The 22049-nt window shown below is 43.0% G+C and overlaps 1 pseudogene; it reads right to left on the bottom strand.

Annotated features, from left to right (window-relative positions):
• Positions 1 to 21467, bottom strand: part of LOC112073461 (sodium channel protein type 5 subunit alpha-like) — a 32292-nt pseudogene extending 10825 nt beyond the window's left edge.
• Between the last annotated feature and the right edge of the window lie 582 nt (positions 21468 to 22049).

Below are 22049 nucleotides of genomic sequence, written 5' to 3'. Positions count from 1 at the left end.
TGATACATTTGATCTTCTCTAGATAAACCTTAGAATACATGGTAGTGTGTTTCTATACGATATAAAAGCCAAGGTCCGTTGTGCATTTTTAACTATCATTTGGATGGGGGGGGAAGAAAAAATACATTTTTTGCTTTGAATACATTTTCTGCTGAAAAGACAATTGTTGTTTAGATTTGAAAAGTAGACGAGACGGTGGCTTTTGATATCTCAATGTGAAGCACTTAGGAGTGAGGAAACATAGAAACTTTATTGATGCAGTAGCTTTTCCAAAACCTGGATCCCAATACTCACCTTTCACCTCACAACTACCACTTACCCTAACAGCTGCTATAGACACGTCTGTGCCGATCTGTGAACCAGCGGGTGAAATCAGAGGAAGCAAGGTAAGGTAAGGGAGATATAACCCCTAGCCCCTATGGCACTGTGGAGTAAAGTAAGGGAGATTTAACCCCTAGCCCCTACATCACTATCGGGTAAGGTAAGGGAGATATAGCCACTAGAATATTAAGATAAGGGAGATATAGACCCTAGAATATTAAGATAAAGGGGAGAATATAGACCCATAGAATATTAAAATAATGGGGAGTCATAGACCCTAGAATATTAGATGGAGATATAGACCCTAGAATATTCAGATAAGGGAGATATAGATCCCTATATATTATTAAGGTTAAGGGGAGATATAGCCACTAGAATATTAAGTATAAGGGAGATATAGACCCTAGAATATTAAGGTAGGGGTATTAGGCCTTAGATATATTAAGAATACGGTTAGATATAGACTAGAATTATTAAGGTAAGGAGATTATAGCCACTTAGAATATTAAGATAAGGGAGATATAGACCCTAGAAATTTAAGATAAGGGAGAATATAAAACCCTAGAATATTAAGGTAAGGGGATATATGGCCCTAAGAATATTCAAGATAAGGAGAATACCAGACTTTCAGTCCTCATTAAATCATGCTTCACTCCATACACGGTTGTAAGATCAAAAGCATCATGTAGGATGTATAGAATATTAATATAAGACTAAGAGCAATATCTCAAAGAAGTCTAGGCAGTACGAGGCTCCCTACTGAACTAATGGTGTATAAGGTAAGACGAGAATATCAATATTCATGTAGAGCTCGTACATAGTAATAAATGTAAAAGAAGATCACTAGAGAGGGTATTTATGACTCCCTAGAATATTAAGCGGTAAGGGAGATAATAGCGCTCATTCAGAAATACAGTAACAGGGATTGATAAGACGAGATAACATGATATAGCAACCTGCTAAGGAATGATATAATATTTAAAAGGTAAGGGAAGATATAGAACAGCGCACTAGCGTGAGTAAATACTTAGCTCCTCTTACAGTAGGTAGAGGGACGAATTAATAACAGACCCTTCAAGAGGTAGAATATTTGATACGTATAAGGAGAGTGAATATCAGCGCACTAGTCCTGAATGTACTAGCATAGCCTGAGACAGATATTGGAGGTAACCTAGAAATAAATTAAAAAGCAAATATAAGCAGGTACATGGATACAGACCTAGAGATATATAGTATGTAATAGTAGTAGAAGAGGCAGAATGTACTAAGGCTCCTAAACTAGATATAACTGTAAGAGCTCCTACAATGGGGTGAGTATAAGACCCTAGAACATAATTACTAAGCGATGTAAGGGTATAGATATTGTAGGCCTAAACTAGATTAAATGAACATTGAACGTAGTGATACCATGGGTGGCAGATTCTACAATTAGTGACGCTATAGGGAACTATCATGTTTCAGAGGAATAAGTTTGGGGTCAACTTGAGGATGGTACCTATGGTCTTCTGAGAGATAAATTATAGAAATAATAGTGTAGAGTGTATAATTACGACATCTTGCGTAAACAATAGATTAGTATTTTTTGGGCGTTAGATCAATATGGGTATTGTGATGTCATTATGGGGTATTGGTGATGTCATTATTGGGTAATGTGATGTCATTATGGGGTTATTGGTGATGTCATTAATGGGGTATTGGTGAAGTATTATTGGGTAATGTGATGTCATTTTGGGGTAATTGTGATATCATTATTGGGTAATGTGATGTCATTATGGGGTATTGTCATGTCATTGGTTGGGTATTTTGTGTAGATTGATGAGGAGGAAAAAAAGATTTAATCAATTTTAGAATACGGCTGTAAATGTAAAAAAATGTAGAAAAAGTGAAGGGTTCTGAAAAAACTTCCGAATGCAACTGTGTATATAGGGGCAATACTTTGTGACATTCTTCAATGAAAACAGGAGTTACAATATATAACATAGGTTCACACATATCAACTATTCAGTGTATCAAAATATAATGACCAAGCTGGAAGTGTAAACGCCAGCCCAGCCACAATCCTATGAGGTTCCCCATGATGATCAACCTCCTCCTTCACTTCTGACTCCTGATGATCAACCTTCCTACTTTCACATCTGACTCCTGATGATCCCTCCTCCTTCACATCTGACTCGCTGATGAATTCACCTCCTCCTTCACATCTGACTCCAGTGATCAAATCCTCAGAGCGTCTTCTTTTTTGGGTTAATCCCGATGGACGACGTCATCAGAATAGACGTCATCACCACCACCGCACAAGTTTAATTGTCATTCAGGTTATTAATGGAAAGAGCATTAGCAATATGTCCTGTCTGGTAACTTGTGCTCATTCAAAAGGATTTACATTGGCATGGTGCACAGGGAGAAACCCATTAAAAAACTCAGCTGAAATTCTTAAACTGCGGGAACACTTTTGGAAGTCTTTAAGCTGCATCAAGTCTGTGGCCTGTGATGTTGGGAACAAATGATAGTCCCTTATTATAGCGAAGAGACAGAAATTCAACAAATTCTAAGCAGCACAACGGCAGAGTCATGTCTTCAGTGGTAAACTAACAATGACTCAATAATCCTTCTGGGAATGTTATGATGTCATAAAAGTTTGGGGGAGAGAGATGTTAGCCCTAACTAGGAAGTTAATGGACATAAGAATAGCGAAAAATTAAGTAGATCCTAAGTAAAAATGATTAAAAAGGATCATTGACGGAGATATTAAAGCCATTAGAGTAATCTAGGTTTCACATGGGTAATATTATATAGCGGAAAACGATGGACATTTTTAGAAGGGGTGGCAGCTGAGATAACCTCATCCGTAAGAGTTGGAAACGAGAGGAACTTTGTCTCTCCGTTACAAGTAATCATTCTATAATATTATGGAGAGATCACTATTAGAATTCAACACTAACGTGGAATTATAAAAATAAGGAGAATTAGCCACTAGAATATTAAGTGTAAGGGAGATATAACCCTAGAATATTAAGGTAAGGGAAGAATTTAGCCACTAGAATATTAAGTAGATAGCACTAGATTAGTAGGAATTATAGACCCTAGATATTAAAATAAGGAAATATGCCCATCAGAATATTAAATTAAAACTGTGTGGAGTATAGCCCTGGAATATTGTGGACCCTGCGGAGCTATCAAGATTATACTCTGTTAAAAATGTGTACTCTGTAACATGCATATTAAATCAGTAATGTTTTCTCGCCGGTATACTGTTATAATGGCCACAAAAACACACGTCCACAGGTAGGTACCACGCTGTATGAATGAATGACCTTCATTTAAGAGGTACCAACGTACAGTTAATCGGTGACCACAGGTCCTACACAACATAACATATCTGGTGGCAGCCTGCTTACAAGCGAGCCCAAACCAAGCTGGAATTAAGCAGTGTTTATCGCCAATGTCAACAAGCKGACCTTAACGAACCAAACTCACTGGAAAGCAAGCTGAAAGAGTTCAACTCGGGTCGGGGCGATAGTTTGAAAAAAGATAAATCTGTACATGACATACAGCAGCTCTCACCACCAGTCTGAAAACCACCCAAWCTTTTGTTATATGCATTAGCTACCTGCACATCTATTCTCACTGTGAACATAAACTGGGCACAACGTACGAAYCTTAACACTTACATCGACAATGAGGAAGTCCAGCCAACACCAAGCGTTGGTGAAGTACTTCTTGAAGCCGTAGGCAATCCATTTGAGGAACATCTCTAGGACGAATATGTAGGAGAAGACCTTATCAGCGTACTCCAAGATAACCTTCACTACTTTCCTTTTCTCAATGTAGATGTCCTCAAATGCCTAGAGCAGCGCAGCAGGGACAAGAGAGAAACCACAGATTATAACCTCTSKAGCCTTATATAAAACKAATACATTCAGCTATTGTGCTGTAYGAATAGGAATGAGCTGTTTAGTAAAAAAAAAAGAAGTTTTTAGTTAAGTAAAGATGACATAATAGAAAGATCTAGAAAGATACATTGCACGGTTTATGCCTTTTTTTATATACTTGCTTTTGAAGACACTTGGTATCAAATTAGCACTGATGGAGCAATAGTTTCGTAAATGTGGCCCTATGAGCTGACTCTTAAAGAGGTCAGAGGTGAAGGTTGAGAGGTCAGATAAGACTGGGATAAGAGGTGATTGGTCTCATCAGAGCACAGCTGCTCAGCAGGATCATGAAGATGATAAAATAGGTCAGAGGTGAAGGTTGAGAGGTCAGGTAAGACTGGGATAAGAGGTGATTGGTCTCATCAGAGCACAGCTGCTCAGCAGGATCATGAAGATGATAAAATAGGTCAGAAGTGAAGGTTGAGAGGTCAGGTAAGACTGGGGTAAAAGGTGATTGGTCTCACCAGAGCACAGCTGCTCAGCAGGATCATGAAGATGATAAAATAGGTCAGAGGTGAAGGTTGAGAGGTCAGGTAAGACTGGGGTAAGAGGTGATTGGTCTCACCAGAGCACAGCTGCTCAGCAGGATCATGAAGATGATAAAATAGGTCAGAGGTGAAGGTTGAGAGGTCAGGTAAGACTGGGGTAAGAGGTGGTTGGTCTCACCAGAGCACCGCTGCTCAGCAGGATCATGAAGATAATAAAAGTCTCGAACCAGCTGTGTTCAACAATCTGGTAACAGGTCTTCCTCAGTCTCCACCAGGCCTGACCCAGGCCCCGAGTCGTGTTGATCTCACAGCACTTACAGTGGCGAACACAGACTGAGACACAGAGACAAACAGAAGATGGCGCTGAAGAGATGGATAGCTGTCGTCTTACAGGATCCTGACCAATCCTGTTATTTTGTGTTGTTTATTTACGCTGATCTTTTTTTGTACATAGTATTTCTGCCATKATTTCCTATGACCGAAAACAGCTTTGGACATCAGAACAACGATCACTAACCTCGATTTGGATGAAGATTTTTACTTRKAKGAGTCGGCAMCTGTAGATGTACTGCACATCCCGTAACCAGGCCCTAATCCCCAAGACTCGAGAGGAAGAGACGGCGTAACAAGAGGCAAACGAGTGGGTTCCCTGATGAAACTACGTCGACGAGGAAATAAACCGGCTCTACCTTCCATTCTATTGGCGAACGTTCAATCACTAAAGAACAAACTGTACAATCTCCGTTTGAGACTATCCCATCAGCGGGACCTAAAGAAGTGTAATATCCTATGTTTCTCGGCGTCAAGGCTGAACAAGGACATTAATAAAATACTGTACATCTAGCTGTTTTTTCTATGAATCGTCAAGACCGAACGGAAGCTTCGGGTAAGATTAAGGGGGAGGTGTGTGTCGCTTTGTTAACAACAGCTGGTGCGCAATCTCTAACGTTAAGGTCTCAAGGTTTTGCTCGCCTGAGGTAGAATACCTCATGATAAGCTGTAGACCACGATCTCTAATATTAAGGAGGTCTCAAGGTTTTGCTCGCCTGAGGTAGAGTACCTCACGATAAGCTGTAGACCACACTATTTACCAGGAGAGTTTTCATTTATATTTTTCATAGCTTTCTATTTACCACCACAAACAGATACAGGCACWAAGACCGCACTCAATGAGCTGTATWKSGCCAWAAGCAAACAAGAAAATGCTCATCCAGAGGCGGCGCTCCTAGTGGCCGGTGATTTTAATGCAGGGAAACTGAAATCTGTCTTACTTKATTTTTACCAGCATGACCTTACTCCACACACAGAAACGCATGCAAAGCTCTCCCTCGCCCTCKATTTGGCAACTCTGAKCATAACTCTATCCTCCTGATTCCTGCTTACAAGAAAAAACTAYATCAGGAYGTACCAGTGATGCACTCAACACAGAAGTGGTCAGATSTAGCAGATGCTAAGTTACAGGACTGTTTAGCTAGCACAGACTGGAAGRGCATCGATGACATCGTTCCCACAGTGAACGTACGTACATGTCCCAACCAGAAGCCATGGATAACAGGCAACATCSGCACAGAYCTAAAGGCTAGAGCTACCGCTTTCAAGGAGCGGGACACTAATGCGGACACTTATATGAAAGCCCGCTACAACCTCCAACGAGCCATCAAACAGTCAAAACATCAATACGGGACWAAMATCAAATCCTACTCTGCCAGCTCTGACGCTCATCAGATGTGGCAGGGCTTGCAAACTATCACGGATTACAAAGGGAAACCCAGCCACGAGCTGTCCAGTGATGATAGCCTACCAGACAAGCTACATTTCTTCTATGCTCGCTTCGAGGCAAGCAACACTGAACCGTGCATGAGAGCACCAGCTATTCCGGATGACTGTGTGATCTCGCTCTCCGTAGCCAATGCGAGTAAGACCTTTAAACAGGTTAACATTCACAAGGCCGCAGGGCCAGACGGATTACCAGGATGTGTACTCAGAGCATGCGCTGACCAGCTAGCAAGTGTCTTCACTGATATTTTCAACCTCTTCCTGACTGAGTCTGTAATATCTACATGTTTGAAGCAGAACACCATAGTCCCTGCACCCAAGAATGCCAAGGTAACTTGTCTGAATGACTAACGCCCCGTAGCACTCACATCTGTAGCCATTAAATGTTTTGAAAGGCTGGTCATGGCTCACATCAACACCATCATCCCAGACACCCTGGACTCACTCCTATTCACATACCGCTTCTACAGATCCACAGATGGCACAATCTCAATCGCACTCCACACTGCCCTTTCCCACCTGGACAAGAGGAACACCTACGTGAGAATGCTGTTCATTTACTGCAGCTCAGCGTTCAACACCATTGTGCGCTCAAAGCTCATCACTAAGCTAAGGACCCTGGTACTGAATACCTCCTTCTGCAACTGGATCCTGGACTTCCTGATGGGCCGCCCTCAAGTGGTAGGGGCCCATCAGCTGAATCTCAACACGGGGGACCATCAACGATGCCTGCATAGTCCCCACCTGTACTCCTTGTTCCCCTACGACTGCGTGGCAGCGCAAGACTTTAGGCTTGCCATAACAAATGGGTTGACATTTCAGCTTTTCATTTTTTATTAATTTGTAGAAATTTGGAAAAACAATTATTCCACTTTGACATTATGGGGTATGTGTGTGTATGTGTAGGCCAGTGKCCAAAAATCTAATTTTTRGACATTTTAAATTCAGGCTGTAAAAAATCAAGGGGTGTGAATACTTTCTGAAGGCACTGTATGTACAGTACATATCTACCCCCTGCACCTGTGTATATAACCAAGTTATTTCTACTCATTGTGTATTTATAGTTAAGTAATTTAGCAGATGCTCTTATCCAGATCAACTAGGATAAGTTGTGTTGCTCAAGGGCACATCAACAGATTTGTCACCTCATGGATTCGAACCAACAACCTTGCCGTTACTGGCATAACGTTCTTAACCGCTAGGTTACCCTGCCGCCCCTTATTGTTTTTCTATGATCTCTCTTTTGTTCTCTCTGTTGGGAATGGCCGAGCACGCCCCCATCCAGGAAGCAATTCACTGTTAGTCTACAGTCGTGGCCAAAAGTTTTGAGAATGACACAAATATTAATTTCCACAAAATTTGCTACTTCAGTGTCTTTAAATATTTTCTCAGATGTTGCTATGGCATTCTGAAGTATAAATTACAAGTATCATAAGTGTCAAAAGATTTATTGACATTACATGAATTATGCAAAGAGTCAATATTGCAGTGTTGACCCTTCTTTATCAACCTCTCAATCTGCCCTGGCATGCTGTCAATTAACTTCTGGCCACATCCTGACTGATGGCAGCCCATTCTTGCATAATCAATGCTTGGAGTTTGTCAGAATTTGTGGGTTTTTTTGTCCACCCGCCTCTTGAGATAGACCACAAGTTCTCAATGGGATTAAGTCTGGGCTTTCTTGGCCATAGACACAAAATATCGATTTTGTTCCCCGGCCACTTAATAATCTTTTCCTTATGCAAGGTGCTCCATCATGCTGGAAAACATTGTTTTCACCAATTCCTGATTTGAAAGTTGCTTCTCAGGACTGTTATACCATTCTTATTCATGGGCTGTGTTCTTAGCAAAATTGATGAACCCACTCCCCCCTGGCTGAAGCAACCCCACACATGACTGGTCTCAGGATGCTTTACTGTTGCATGACACAGGACTGATTTACGCTCACCTTGTCTCCGGACAAGCTTTTTTCCGATGCCCCAAATTCAAACTCAATCAGCATGACAGATGGTCTCCAGCCTTGCCTCGTCACACGCACACCTGTGTTAACGAGAGAATCACTGACATGATGTCAGCTGGCCTTTTGTGCAGGCTAGAATGCATGGGAAATGTTTTTGGGGATTCAGGTAATTTGCATGGCAAAGAGGGACTTTGCAATTAATTGCAATTCACTATCACTCTTCATAACATTCTGGGTATATGCAATTCCATCATACAAACTAGGCAGAACTTTGTGAAAATGTATATTTGTTCATTCTCAAAACTTTTGGCCACAACTGTAGACCTTTTTTACCAAGCATGTGTCAAACACAATTGATTTGATATTTAAATATACACTTACAGTGGTCAACACAGACTGGACAAGAAAACAGATATACTTTAATAAATCACTTAAATCACAGACAGACAGACAACACAGACAGACAGACAGACAGCAGAACAAGACAGACAACAGACAGACAGACAGACAGACAGACAGACAGACAGACAGACACAACAGAACAAAGACAACAGACAACAACAGCTAAGCATGAGATCTTGCATACATAGCTACTACATTCAGGGAACATTCATCGCTCCATGACATCGTCAGCCGTCTAGAGAAGTCATCCTCTTCCTCCCCTGCTTCCGCAAGTCCACCTGCTGCCTCTGATAGCTCACTTTCCTGCACAACAGAACAAGGAAGTCACACCAGAAGTCACTCACACCATATTCATTCCTGTTTTCCATCCCCGTAGAAAATCTGCCATATTCAGACTCGAGATACTTTCTCGGCACACTAAGAAACGTAAACAACACCCAATCTCTCAACTGCATTAGGATACTGTTTATAAAACAGCCCATTCACATAGGCCTGTTTGAATTAGTATTAATAACATCCATCTGTGACATTTCTGTACATAAAGTCACACATCAAGCATTGAGTCGACATGTACATTTCAACCGTTAAATGGTGAGATTGACCTCCTTGAACAGCGTAATTCATGTCTCCGATCTGTCATCCAGACACCTAGGTTCAATACTATATCCAAATCGTTTCAAATAGGATTGCTTAATAGACAAACATAATATCCAAAATGTCAAACCCGCCCATCTGGCATCCAGACAGCTAAAACAAACGCTGAAAGTATTTGAAGTTAGGATTCAGGAGTTCAGGCTGTGCTGTAATCTAATGCTACAGTTAGGTCAGTTCATTGTGTTAACTATGCTACATATCAGATTCAGCTTGCTAATTAATGCTACAGTTAGGGGTCAGAGTTCAGGCTGTGCTGTAATCTAATGCTACAGTTATGTCAGAGTTCAGGCTGTGTGTAATCTAATGCTACAGTTAGTCAAGAGTTCAGCTGTGCTGTAATCTATACTACAGTTAGGGGTCAGAGTTCAAGGCTGTCTGTAATCAATGCTACAGTTAGGGTCAGATTCAGGCTTTCTGTAATCTATGCTTACAGCAGGTCAAGTTCAGGCTGTCTAATCTAATGCTACATAGGGGTCAGAGTTCAGGCTGTGCTGTAATCTAATCTACAGTTAGGGTCATATCAGGCTGTGCTGTAATCTAATGCTACATTAAGGTTCGGAATCAGTTTGTGCTGTGACCTCTGCCTTCCTATCACCAGATCTTAGTCCAGGTATAGAATCCACTGATAGTCATGAAACATATTTCACACGCTTACTGGATTATTGGGACCGAGTGCTCTCAATCCAATAAAACGAAAGCGTAATCCAGCATTAAAGAATGTTTGTGTGTGTGTGTGTGTGTGGTGTGTTGTGGTTGTGTTGTGTGTGTTTTGTGGTTGTGTGGTGGTGTGTGGTTTTGTGTGTGTGTTGTGGTGGGTGAACTGGAGACAGGATTATTTCGGTATCATTCTTAGGCTGAAAAGGAACAGAGGAATCTGCTCTGGCAGCATTTAGATAATCCTTTATACTATGGTCAATAGTAAAGGATCAGAGATGATCACTTCACCAACATCATCACACACACACACACACACACACACACACACACACACACACACACACACACACACACACAACACACAACACACACACACACACACACACACACAAAGTGTGAGCAATACATAATATGTCATTGCCTTTCAGTAAGACTTGCTGATTTTCAATCACTGAAGAAAATGATCAAATCAAATAAGTAAACCACAAATCATCTTCATTAATGATATAAAAAAAATAATAATAATAAAACCATTGTTGCTAACTACAGACTTGCTGCTTAATTCAAACTGCTGGTATTTTTTGGTTTTAAAGTCCTTCACTGTTGAACACATCCTTTTTACTGCTGAGTGAACTGATGATGTCAGACAAACTGCGTGGAGTTCAGATAAACTGAGTACAATGTCAGACAAACTCATAAATGATGCAGACAAATCTGATGCAAAATCTGTCAGAAAACTATGATGTCAGACAACTCTGATGTCAAATAAACTCTGGAGACATAAACTATTATGTCAGATAAAGCTATGGTCAGATAAACGTGATGTCAATCAAACTGATAAGTCTAAACTGCTGATGGCAAAAATTGATAGATAAACCTATATGCTAGATAGCTGCTGATTGCAGATAAACTCCATGATGAATAGGCTGCAGTAAAAACGCCAGTACCAATAAAACTGCTAGATGCCAGATAAACGCTGATGCCAGATAGACTCTATTGCCAGAACGTGATAGATCACTGCTAATAAACTGCTAATAAAACTGCTAATGCCAGATACTGCTAGATGCAATAGGCTGCTAGACCAGATAAAACTGCTAGATCAGATAAAACTGCAATCCAAAACTCAAGCAATAGCGCAATGCCAGATAGGCTGCTAGATGCCAGATAGGCTGCTAGATGCCAGATAGGCTGCTAGATAAGCTGCTAGATAGGCTGCTAGATAAGCTGCTAGATGGCTTTTTTTTCAAATTTCCATTTTTCCCAGAAGCCTCTAATTCTGGAGTGGAGCGGGCAGGGAGCAGGGCACGCCAGGGAAAGAGGGCACGAGGAGGAGGCCAGACTGCTGCCCGGCCGCCCCGGCAACCACCCCTGCCCACCCCGCTCTGGCGTCCACCCTACCCCACCATGCCCAGCACCCCCCGCCCTACCCCACCCTGCCGTGCCAACCCCGCTCTGCCCTGTCTGACTATTTAATCTGCAGGGCCTGAGCAGTTCTACCACTACAGTTCTATAGCTCTACAACTTAACATCTGCCCCACTGCAGACTGATGCTGCCTGCCAACCCTGCATCAGGATTTAAAGAAAGAGAGGGATGAGGAGAGACAGAGGGAGAGAAAGAGAGAGCGAGAGAGCGAAAGAGAAAGAGAGAGAGAGGCAGAGAGAGAGTGACGGACACGATTGAGGGGCTTAAGGCTTAATGCCGAGGGAAATACATGCTGCAGTAGGTGACATTGTGTTAATTACCTAAGAGGTGAATATTAGTCAATCTAAGAGAAGCAAAAAGCCACTTCCATTAATTTTATGTGAGACAGTTTTCTTTGTAGCCCAGCGCTGTGCTTTGCGAAAGGCCAGTTCCTTTGGCAATGACGTAGTGACAAGGAGTGGAATGTCTTTTTTTAAATTTAATTATTTTTTTTTTACCCCATTTTCTCCCCAATTTTGTGGTATCCAATTGTTAGTAGTTACTATCTTGTCTCATCGCTACAACTCCCGTACGGGCTCAGGAGAGACGAAGGTCGAAAGCCATGCATCCTCCGAAACACAACCCAACCAAGCCGCACTGCTTCTTAACACAGCGCGCATCCAACCCGGAAGCCAGCCGCACCAATATGTCGGAGGAAACACCGTGAACCTGGCGACCCGGTTAGCGTGCACTGCGCCCGGCCCGCCACAGGAGTCACTAGTGCGCGATGAGACAAGGATATCCCTACCGGCCAAACCCCCCCTAACCCGGATGACGCTAAGCCAATTGTGCGTCGCCCCACGGACCTCCCGGTCGCGGCCGGCTGCGACAGAGCCTGGGCGTGAACCCAGAGTCTCTGGTGGCACAGCTAGCACTACGATGCAGTGCCCTAGACCATGCGCACCCGGGAGGTTGCCAGACACTGCGCACCCGGGAAGGTGCCCTAGACACTGCGCACCCGGAGGTGCCATGACCACTGCGCACCGGGCGGTGCCTAGACCACTGCCGCCACCCGGGAGGCCCTAGACCCTGGCGAACCGGGAGCAGGAGTGGAATGTCACTAACAGACTGGACCAGACTAGAGACAGTCCCTTCTGGATCAAGATCTCTGTTGCCTAAATGGTTTTTATTTAACTTTTTTTTAAACACTTCCAGTAATACGTATACCGGTATGGTAAGAAACGGTATGTAACATTTGGATAAGCCCAACATATGGTGTATAGCGTTGCGTGCGATACGAACGAATCTGTGTCGTGTTCCAGGGATCAACTGTACGCCTGGCTCACAGATTTACCGATTATACATCCGAATGCTCATTTCTGCCCTCTCTGCTCCGTGTCCATCTATTCTCTACTACCCTTCCTGTAATCTACATATGACCCCCCTGCGCTCATTGATCCCTGTCCTCATCTCATTATTTGAGTGACATGAGCAGCTGCCAATTGGTACATGTACCATGGGCCTGATGTGTAAGTGTATCTGAGGTTACTAGGGCGATTCGGGACGGGTGAGGTGCTGGGGAACTCGGGACTGGGGCGGCTCGGACGGGGAGTCGGGAACTGGGGGAGGTCGGACTGGGAGATTTCGGGACTGGGGACACTCGGGACTGGGGAGGCTGGGACGGGGAGCCCGGGACTAGGGGGCTCGGGCTGGGGAGGTCGGGACTAGGAGGCTCTGGGAAGGGAGGCTCGGGACTGGGGAGGGTGCGGGACTAGGGAGGCTGCGACTGGGGGAGATTCCGGGACTGGGGAGGCTCGGGACTGGGACACTCGGGACTGGGAGGTCGGGAACTGGGAGGCTCGGGACTGGGGAGGCTCGGGACTGGGGAGGCTCGGGACGGGGAGGCTCGGGACTGGGGAGCTCGGGACTGGGGAGGCTCGGGACATGTAGGGGAGGACTGGGTCGGGACTGGGGAGGCTCGCGACTGGGGAGCTCGGGACGGGGAGCTCGGGACGGGGAGGCTCGGGACTAGGGGGCTCGGACTAGGGAGCTCGGGACTAGGGAGGTCGGGAGTACTGGGGAGGCTTCGGGACTAGGAGGCAGGACTACGGGGGCTGGCGACTGGGGAGGCTCAGGACTAGGAGGCTCGCGACTCGGGGAGGCTCTAGGTCTGGGTCTGAGCTCAGGTTGTTGTTTCACCATAAAAGTCCTATGACCAAGATCAAGTTAGTATATTTATACACACAGTGGAGTCAGATATGACTGACAGCCTTGATGAAGATGATGAAGATGAGCAATAATACAATTGTTCAGAGAAAGAGATTTTGTTTAACAAGTAATACTTTTTTTCAYKAGAAAAAGGTAGAGGGCAAAATGATTGACACCTCTAAAGAAGTAGTAAAACATGTAGTATTTGGTCCCATATTCCCAGCATGCTAATCTCTACATCAAGRTTGGGACTGAATGCATTTGCAGTTCGTATTTGGTTGTGTTTCAGATTATTTTGACATGCTAACCTCCCCTGTTATTGGTAATGGTGAGTGGGGAGTATGATCTTTGACCCTTTGTACATTTCTCAGTCATCATTAGTTATGATTCATTCAGGATAATCTGTAATCCTGCTAGCCATCCACATGAATGTAGAAGTGTTTAGAGACGTATTATATTCTTATTTACAATAAAAGTGACTCCAAAATGACACAATACATTATTTATCATTCATTTCTTTAGGGCACAAAATAATCTGAGAAACAAKCCAAACAAACAGCAAATGCATCCAACAAGTTTGTAGAGTCACAAGCTTGATGTAAACATTGCATGCTGGGAATATGGGACCAAATACTAAACGTTTGACTACTTTATTCATAAGAATCTTTAGGGGTGTCAATTGTTRAAAYAAATATCTTTCTCTAAGCAATTGTATTAGAATAAAATAATATAATTTCCCCTATAGCTCAGTATTTTTATTATTTATTTTATACTGTCATTATTGCTCATCTTTATCAAGGGTGTCAATAATTTCGGACKCCACTGTATATTTAGTAAGAAAAAACGTCAAGACAAAATGTACACATTTTGTGCTTTTGGATGTACAAAATTTTTTTTTTTCTTTAGAATAAAAAACACGTACCTCCTTACTACAGTGTGATTTGTGCGATAAATCTTACCGCTTTGTTGTCCTCGTCCTCTGACGACTCTGTCTCCTCCTCCACCTCTCCTTCCTCAGGGAACTCCACGTCCGACTCCCCTGGAGCGATGGGCACGCTGATGGTCAGGTTGGGGTTGGTCATGTAGCTGTCGTCGTCCGGGACCTTCTCTCCGTAGCGTCCGATCGCCCCCACCACCGCCACCCCCACCCCGCCGTTACTCTCCACGTGATTGGCTACGGGTGTCAGGTTCACAGAAATCTGAACGTCTTTAGTCATGAGACGTCTCTTCTTCAYGTTTCCGTTGAATAGGTCGGAGACGTTCCTCGTCAGCCAGGCGAACCCCGTGTGGATGCGGGCGACGGCGATCTGGATGTTGTTCATCTCTCCGTCCTCGTCGGGAGCTGACAGGTTGTCTGAGCTGAACGAGCTGAGCAGCAGGGCCAAGAACAGGTTCAGCACCTGGGATGGAAGAGGAGAAGGAGACCAGTATAATGGAACCACACAAAAAAAGGGGACAAATTGGTGTATTTTGATCATGTTCAAATTATATAGAAGCAGATCAGAGGTTGAGGACTTCTTTAAGACCCTTTGACCCCAGACAATGGTTTTGTCATCAGAATCAAATCCTATAGACGCCCTACAGAGGATTAACCCTGCCCACCGTTCAAACACATACATGTTTAATACGTAATATGGATCCAAGCAGCATCCCATCTGATCTCCAGTAATCTGCCTGTTCAGAGAGCACTCGAGCTACTTCTCATCTAGGCTCCAGAWACCTCTGCATTGTGTGTGGGATTATCTGCTATGAGGGAGTCTACTGCTCATTGAGATTGGGGGGGGAGGGTCATGAACATGATCTGAGCAGATTGTTGTTGATGGGTGATCTTTGACCTCCTTGCACCTAAGCAATCAGTTGCTTGTTGAACCCTAGAGGTCAGCCGGGATCCACAGCCTTCATATGATTCATGTGTTTAGGGAGGGTTTCTGTCAGTCTGACCATGTACTGCCCGGAGGAGAGCTGGAGGAATCTGCTGGTCAAGCTCGTCATATATAGCGCCCATTATAACTAGCTTCATAACATCGTATATTGCTGTCCATAATGTGATTTTTAAAAACCCAACGCAGCCGTTTTTATTTTAATATCCAAATCATTTCTGGGTAACAATTAYGTATTTTACTGTAATAGTTMTCCATTAAAATGGACAAAAAATGAACCAAAACAGCTTTTTAGCAACAAAAAAAACAAAACTAATTCTAATGCTAAAATGTTGCTAGGACTGTCTGTGATTGGTCTAAGTGGGGAAGGGAAAGGCAGCTAAAAACAATCTGCTATTGGCTGAGAGGTTTGGAACCTCTCTTCGTTATCTGATCTATTAACTTACCGCCTGGTGACATCACCAGGCAACCCGAGCACTCCACTCATGCAAAAACCTGCTAATTAGAAGGTCCTTGGTAGATTGTYTSTTTAACCAGCAACTATCAGGTAATAACACGAATCAAATAGTTGAAAAATCACAGATTTGTTTCTGAGCATGTGGATCGGATCCATTAAGATGTAGCCTTTAWTGACGACAGGAAAGTAAAGACACAACGGAACGGGTGTTTGACTAGTGTCCAACAGGATTTGACTTTCTTAAAGCTATGCTCTCTTAAAGCCTGACATAGTTTTAAAACAGATAACTGATCACATGTAGGTCAGTCCTGTATATTGGGGGGCATTAGACTGTTTAACTATAAAATAGAGTTCTTTGGCCAAGCACACCTGTGGTGGGTGTGACGTCTATGAAAAACCATTAGGCCGAAAAGAACCCATTACCTACTGTAAAATATGGTGGTGGATCTTTGATGCTATCAGGCTATTATTTGCTTCCACTGGTCTTCCACATTAACTTCACCCAGTACCAAGACATTTTTTTTGCCAAAAACCTGGTTGCCTCTGCCAGGAGACTGAAACGTGACCGCAAGTGGATCTTCCAGCAAGATAATAACCACAAGCACACGTCAAAATCCACAAAGAAATGGTTAATTGACCACAAAATCCGCCTCTGGACTTGAACCCCATTAAAAACCTGTGGTTTGAATTGAAGAGGGCCAGTCCATAAGAACAGATGAAGGATATCAAGGATCTGGAAGGATTCTGTATGGAGAAATGAGCTGAGATCTCTCCCAATGTGTTCTCCAACTAATAAAATATTTTTAGAAAAGGAGAGGTATTCCCCCTTTTTGAGGGGGAAAAAACGTATTACTTCTTCAACTAAATCTCCTTCTCTGAGCAATTGTATTAGTATAAAATAATATAATTTCATTTTCTTCAATTTTATACAATAGCTCAGTATTTGAAGTATTTGTTTTATACAGTCATTTTTGCTCATCTTTATCAATAATTTAGGACACTGCATGTGGTTTGGAAATGACATGCGAAAGCCAGAGCCAAAACCCAGTGAATCTGTGCCGGTCACTCGCTCTCCTTTGGATTTAGCCTGCCTGTGTCCTGGATTACACAAAATGGTTACCTCCGACTTTACTGTAGTCCACTAACGGCAGAAAATGGTACTCAACTTGTTGTACTCGCTCGTAACATTACATTTTTTTTGAAGTTTTATATATTTTTTTAAAATCTGATTTTAATTAAATAATGAAATGAAAATATTTTTTTTTGTCATTATCTCGGGGGGGAAAAAAAACATGAGAAAATGTTGAATGAAAAAAAATACTATCTTTCAAAATGACCCCAGTGATACGGGAAATAGTCGAGGTATGGGACTGGAGAAATGTAACCACTCTTCATTGACAGAGCTATGGATACAGAGACTGATCATCAATGATGTTAAAAGTATAGTTCTAACCATGTTTTGAGGCTATACAATGTTTGTTTACAAACGCTCTCCTTTGTTTACAAACATTGGAGTAAAACAAGTTTATATGTTGAGTTCTGATGGAATACGACAGTTGAACTAAGCTCTTGAAGCATTTACAAGTTCTATTCTTCAAAATAATCAAATTGGTATATATCCTTAATTTATAAATCCACAAATGAATGTAGCAACATGCGGATTGTCCCTTTAAAGACTTCATTTAGCTCGGTAATGTACTCCATRCAGCAGCACATCAAGCTGAAGCTATGCAAAATGAACACGGATGAATGAATGAGAGAAACGCTGCTTGCTGTCCGGCCGGCCGGCCCGAGCAACCGCCGGTTGTCTGGAGTTCTGGGAAAAAAGGTTTTGATCTCTTCTCATTAAATGGTAGTTTCCAGGACACAGATGGATAACAAAGCAACATCTGGGTGGCTCAACCAATACTGCATTGCTGTGGCGCCAAGTGACAGCAGTTGTGTATAAACAGAGCCCGTTACTTGGATTAAATGTTTTTTTAAATTGTATATATATAAACAGTTCCAGTTCTGTACCCTTGCATTACGAAAGCTTTTGTTTTATACTATAAAACTAAACTGTCGATACTTGCTGAGTCCGGATATTATACAGTAGTGTAGTTAGCTACCACACCGTGCTGTAACGTTCCAACGTCACCTCATCTGATCTTACGTACTGAACAACTTGGATCACACATGTTCAACCCATTAAAATACATTATTTATTACCGCTGGATATAAAACATTTAAGCCTTAAGTGGACGTTCTGCCGTATAAATGCTACAAACGCCACTCCACTCCAGTGTGGATATACTTGTTGGCACTGGACACGCGAGTAGGATAATGCCATACATGTTGTATGTACTTTGTAGAGGATAACAGATGGTTAGTATGTTGTCCAGACTGAATCTGTTTTGAAGTTTGCTTATAGTAATCTGCATGTCAAACCAGTTACTATGACAACGTAGCCGCCATTTTCTGAGATATGATTGGGTCTTGGATGGCCCACACGGACACTGTGCATGGAATCATTGTCGTAACACGGTGACCATAACAGACAACGCAAACCTTTTAGTTATTTCCTAGATCAATCCTCTCACACTGTCTGAAAGCACTGCTTTCTCAGAGTATGTTTTATACTGTAGACTGTGCTTCACTTTCTCAGAGTATGTCTATACTATTGACTCCTAAATAATCCCTTGTGTAGAAACAGATTTATGGAACAGCGGCGACTGTGAAGAGACACACACACACACACACACACACACACACACACACACACACACACACACACACACACACACAGACACATGGATTTTGTATTGTAGATATGTGATAGTAGAGTAGTCTAGGGGACACACTTCATGTGGTGTGAAAAGTGTCATGTAATATTTTGAATTGTATATAACTGTTGCTGGACACCAGGAAGAGTAGGTGCTGCCTTGGCAGGAACTAATGGGGATCCATAATAAACCCAGGAAGAGAGCTGCTGCCTTGGCAGGATCTAATGGGGATCCATAATAAACCCAGGAAGAGTAGCTGCTGCGCTTGGCAGGAACTAATGGGGATCCATAATAACCCCAGGAAGAGTAGCGTTGCTTGGCAGGACTAATGGGGATCCATAATAAACCCCAGGAAGAGTAGCTGCTGCCTTGGCAGGAACTAATGGGATCCATAATAAACCCCAGGAAGAGTAGCTGCTGCCTTGGGCAGACTAATGGGATCCAAATAAACCCCAGGAAGAGTAGCTGTTGCCTTGGCAGGAACTAATGGGGTCCATAATAAACCCCAGGAAGAGTAGCTGCTGCCTTGACAGAACTAATGGATCCATAATAAACCCAAGAAGAGTAGCTGCTGCTTGACAGGAACTAATGGAGATCCATAATAAACCCAGGAAAGTAGCTGCTGCCTTGCAGGAACTAATGGGATCCATAATAAACCCAGGAAGAGTAGCTGCTGCCTTGGCAGGAACATAACGGGGATCCATAATAAACCCAGGAAGAGTAGCTGCTGCCTTGGCAGGAACTAACGGGATCCATAATAAACCCCCAGAAGAGTAGCTGCTGCCTTGACAGGAATAATGGGATCCATAATAAACCCAGAAGAGTAGCTGCTGCCTTGGCAGGAACTTATGGGGATCCATAATAAACCCCAGGAAGAGTAGCTGCTGCCTTGGCAGGAACTAATGGTGATCCATAATAAACCCCAGGAAGAGTAGCTGCTGCCTTGGCAGAACTAACGGGGATCCATAATAAACCCCAGGAAGAGTAGCTGCTGCCTTGGCAGGAAACTAACGGGGATCCATATAATAAACCCCAGGAAGAGTAGCTGCTGCCTTGGCAGGAACTAACGGGGATCCATAATAAACCCCAGGAAGAGTAGCTGCTGCCTTGGCAGGAACTAACGGGGATCCATAATAAACCCCAGGAAGAGTAGCTGCTGCCTTGGCAGGAACTAACGGGGATCCATAATAAAACCCCAGGAAGAGTAGCTGCTGCCTTGGCAGGAACTAACGGGATCCATAATAAACCCCAGGAAGAGTAGCTGCTGCCTTGGCAGGAACTAACGGGGATCCATAATAAACCCCAGGAAGAGTAGCTGCTGCCTTGGAAGGAAACTAATGGAGATTCATAATAAATACAAATACAAATCCCTTACAGAAAACCCTCTGGGTCTCTCCTCCTCTCTCTTCCCCAATATAATAATCCCTTACAGAAACCCTCTGTCCTCCTTTCTCTCTCCTACCCAATAGAATCCCTTACAGAAACCCTCTGTCCCTTACCTTCTTCTCTCCTCCCCAATAGAATCCCTTACAGAAACCCTATGTCCCTCCTTCTCTCTCCTCCCAATAGAAACCCTTACAGAAACCCTCTGTCCCTCCTTCTCTCTCCTCCCCAATAGAAGCCCTTACAGAAACCCTCTGTCCCTCCTTCTCTCTCCTCCCCAATAGAATCCCTTACAGGAAACCCTCTGTCCCTCCTTCTCTCTCCTCCCCATAGAAAGCCCTGACAGAAACCCTCTGTCCCTCCTTCTCTCTCCTCCCCAATAGAATCCCTTACAGAAACCCTCTGTCCCTCCTTCTCTCTCCTCCCCAATAGAATACCACATCCATCTCATCATTTGGGCCAAACGACAAATCAGACCAGATCTTGTTATTGTTTCCATAAAACTCAGAAGAACTCTGTAGCTCTTGTCTCCCCAATGCATTGTAATACTGTTCTATCGATGCTCTTTTCAGATCCCATTTCTCAATCAAAAGGTTGTGCAACAGCACAACTAATTGTATCCATAATATAACATCCATCACATKATTTATGCCAAATAACAATCTTGCTGATATTTCTGTAAAAAARAAKAAAWAAAAKCTCTAAACTAATTCCACTGTATAATAATCCTGTTCTATCGCCTGTGTCTTTTTGTCTGACCTTCACTCTTTTTTGTTGTTGTTAGATCTGATCTCTACATTTCAGGTTTCTAAACGGATCTACTCACCACCAGGTTTCCTATGACCATCACCAGCATGAAGACCAGGATGCAGAGAGGCTGCCCGGCCACCTCCATACAATCCCACATGGTCTCGATCCACTCGCCACACAGCACCCGGAACACGATGAGGAACGAGTGGAAGAAGTCCTTCATGTGCCAACGAGGTAACATACAATCCTTAGAGATCTTACACACYCAGTCCTGGTAGTTCTTGCCGAACAGRTGCATGCCCACCACGGCGAAGATGAAGACGATAATGGCCAGCACCAGGGTCAGGTTTCCCAGAGCGCCCACGGAGTTACCGATGATCTTGATCAGTGTGTTCAGGGTGGGCCATGACTTCGCTAGCTTGAACACTCGCAACTGACCGACACACAAAAAAGAGACAAATCAATTAGCAAAATTTAAATGATCGAATTATGTTATGTTAATTATGTTACATTACATAATGCTTAAAAAATTACCAATTATAATATTTTTTACATTATGTGAATTACAATGTAGTCCCCTGCAGTAAAGGAATGGCACGTGACGTTATCATTGGATTGCTGTGTGCGTATGGCTTATACCAAGTAAACAGCGTCTCAGCATCTAGATCAGAGTCCTTGTGTTTGACAGCGTCTCAGCATCTAGATCAGAGTCCTCCTAACTAAAAAAAAACACAAAAAAAACAAAACTGTGTATATAACAACAGATCTCAAATCACATACTAGAATCAGAGAAGTCCTGTGTTGGAAACCACAGTAATACTCAAAGAAATCATCTAGATCAGAGTCCTAACTAGTAATCTGAAAGTTTCGAGAAAAAAAAATAGAGATCATCAGAGCAATCTAAGAATAGCTAGTTCCGCTGATTGACGTACTCAGCTATCAAAATGTAATAGAAAAGCAGACAAAAAAAATCAAGAACTATAGAAGTCAGTAGTCCTAGTGTATGAATCAACAGAA

The sequence above is a fragment of the Salvelinus sp. IW2-2015 genome, unplaced genomic scaffold (assembly GCF_002910315.2).
Source record: "Salvelinus sp. IW2-2015 unplaced genomic scaffold, ASM291031v2 Un_scaffold2268, whole genome shotgun sequence".
In the NCBI taxonomy this organism is placed as follows: domain Eukaryota; kingdom Metazoa; phylum Chordata; class Actinopteri; order Salmoniformes; family Salmonidae; genus Salvelinus; species Salvelinus sp. IW2-2015.
The sequence above is the reverse complement of the archived record's forward strand: the minus strand, read 5'-3'. Positions and strand labels throughout refer to the sequence as shown.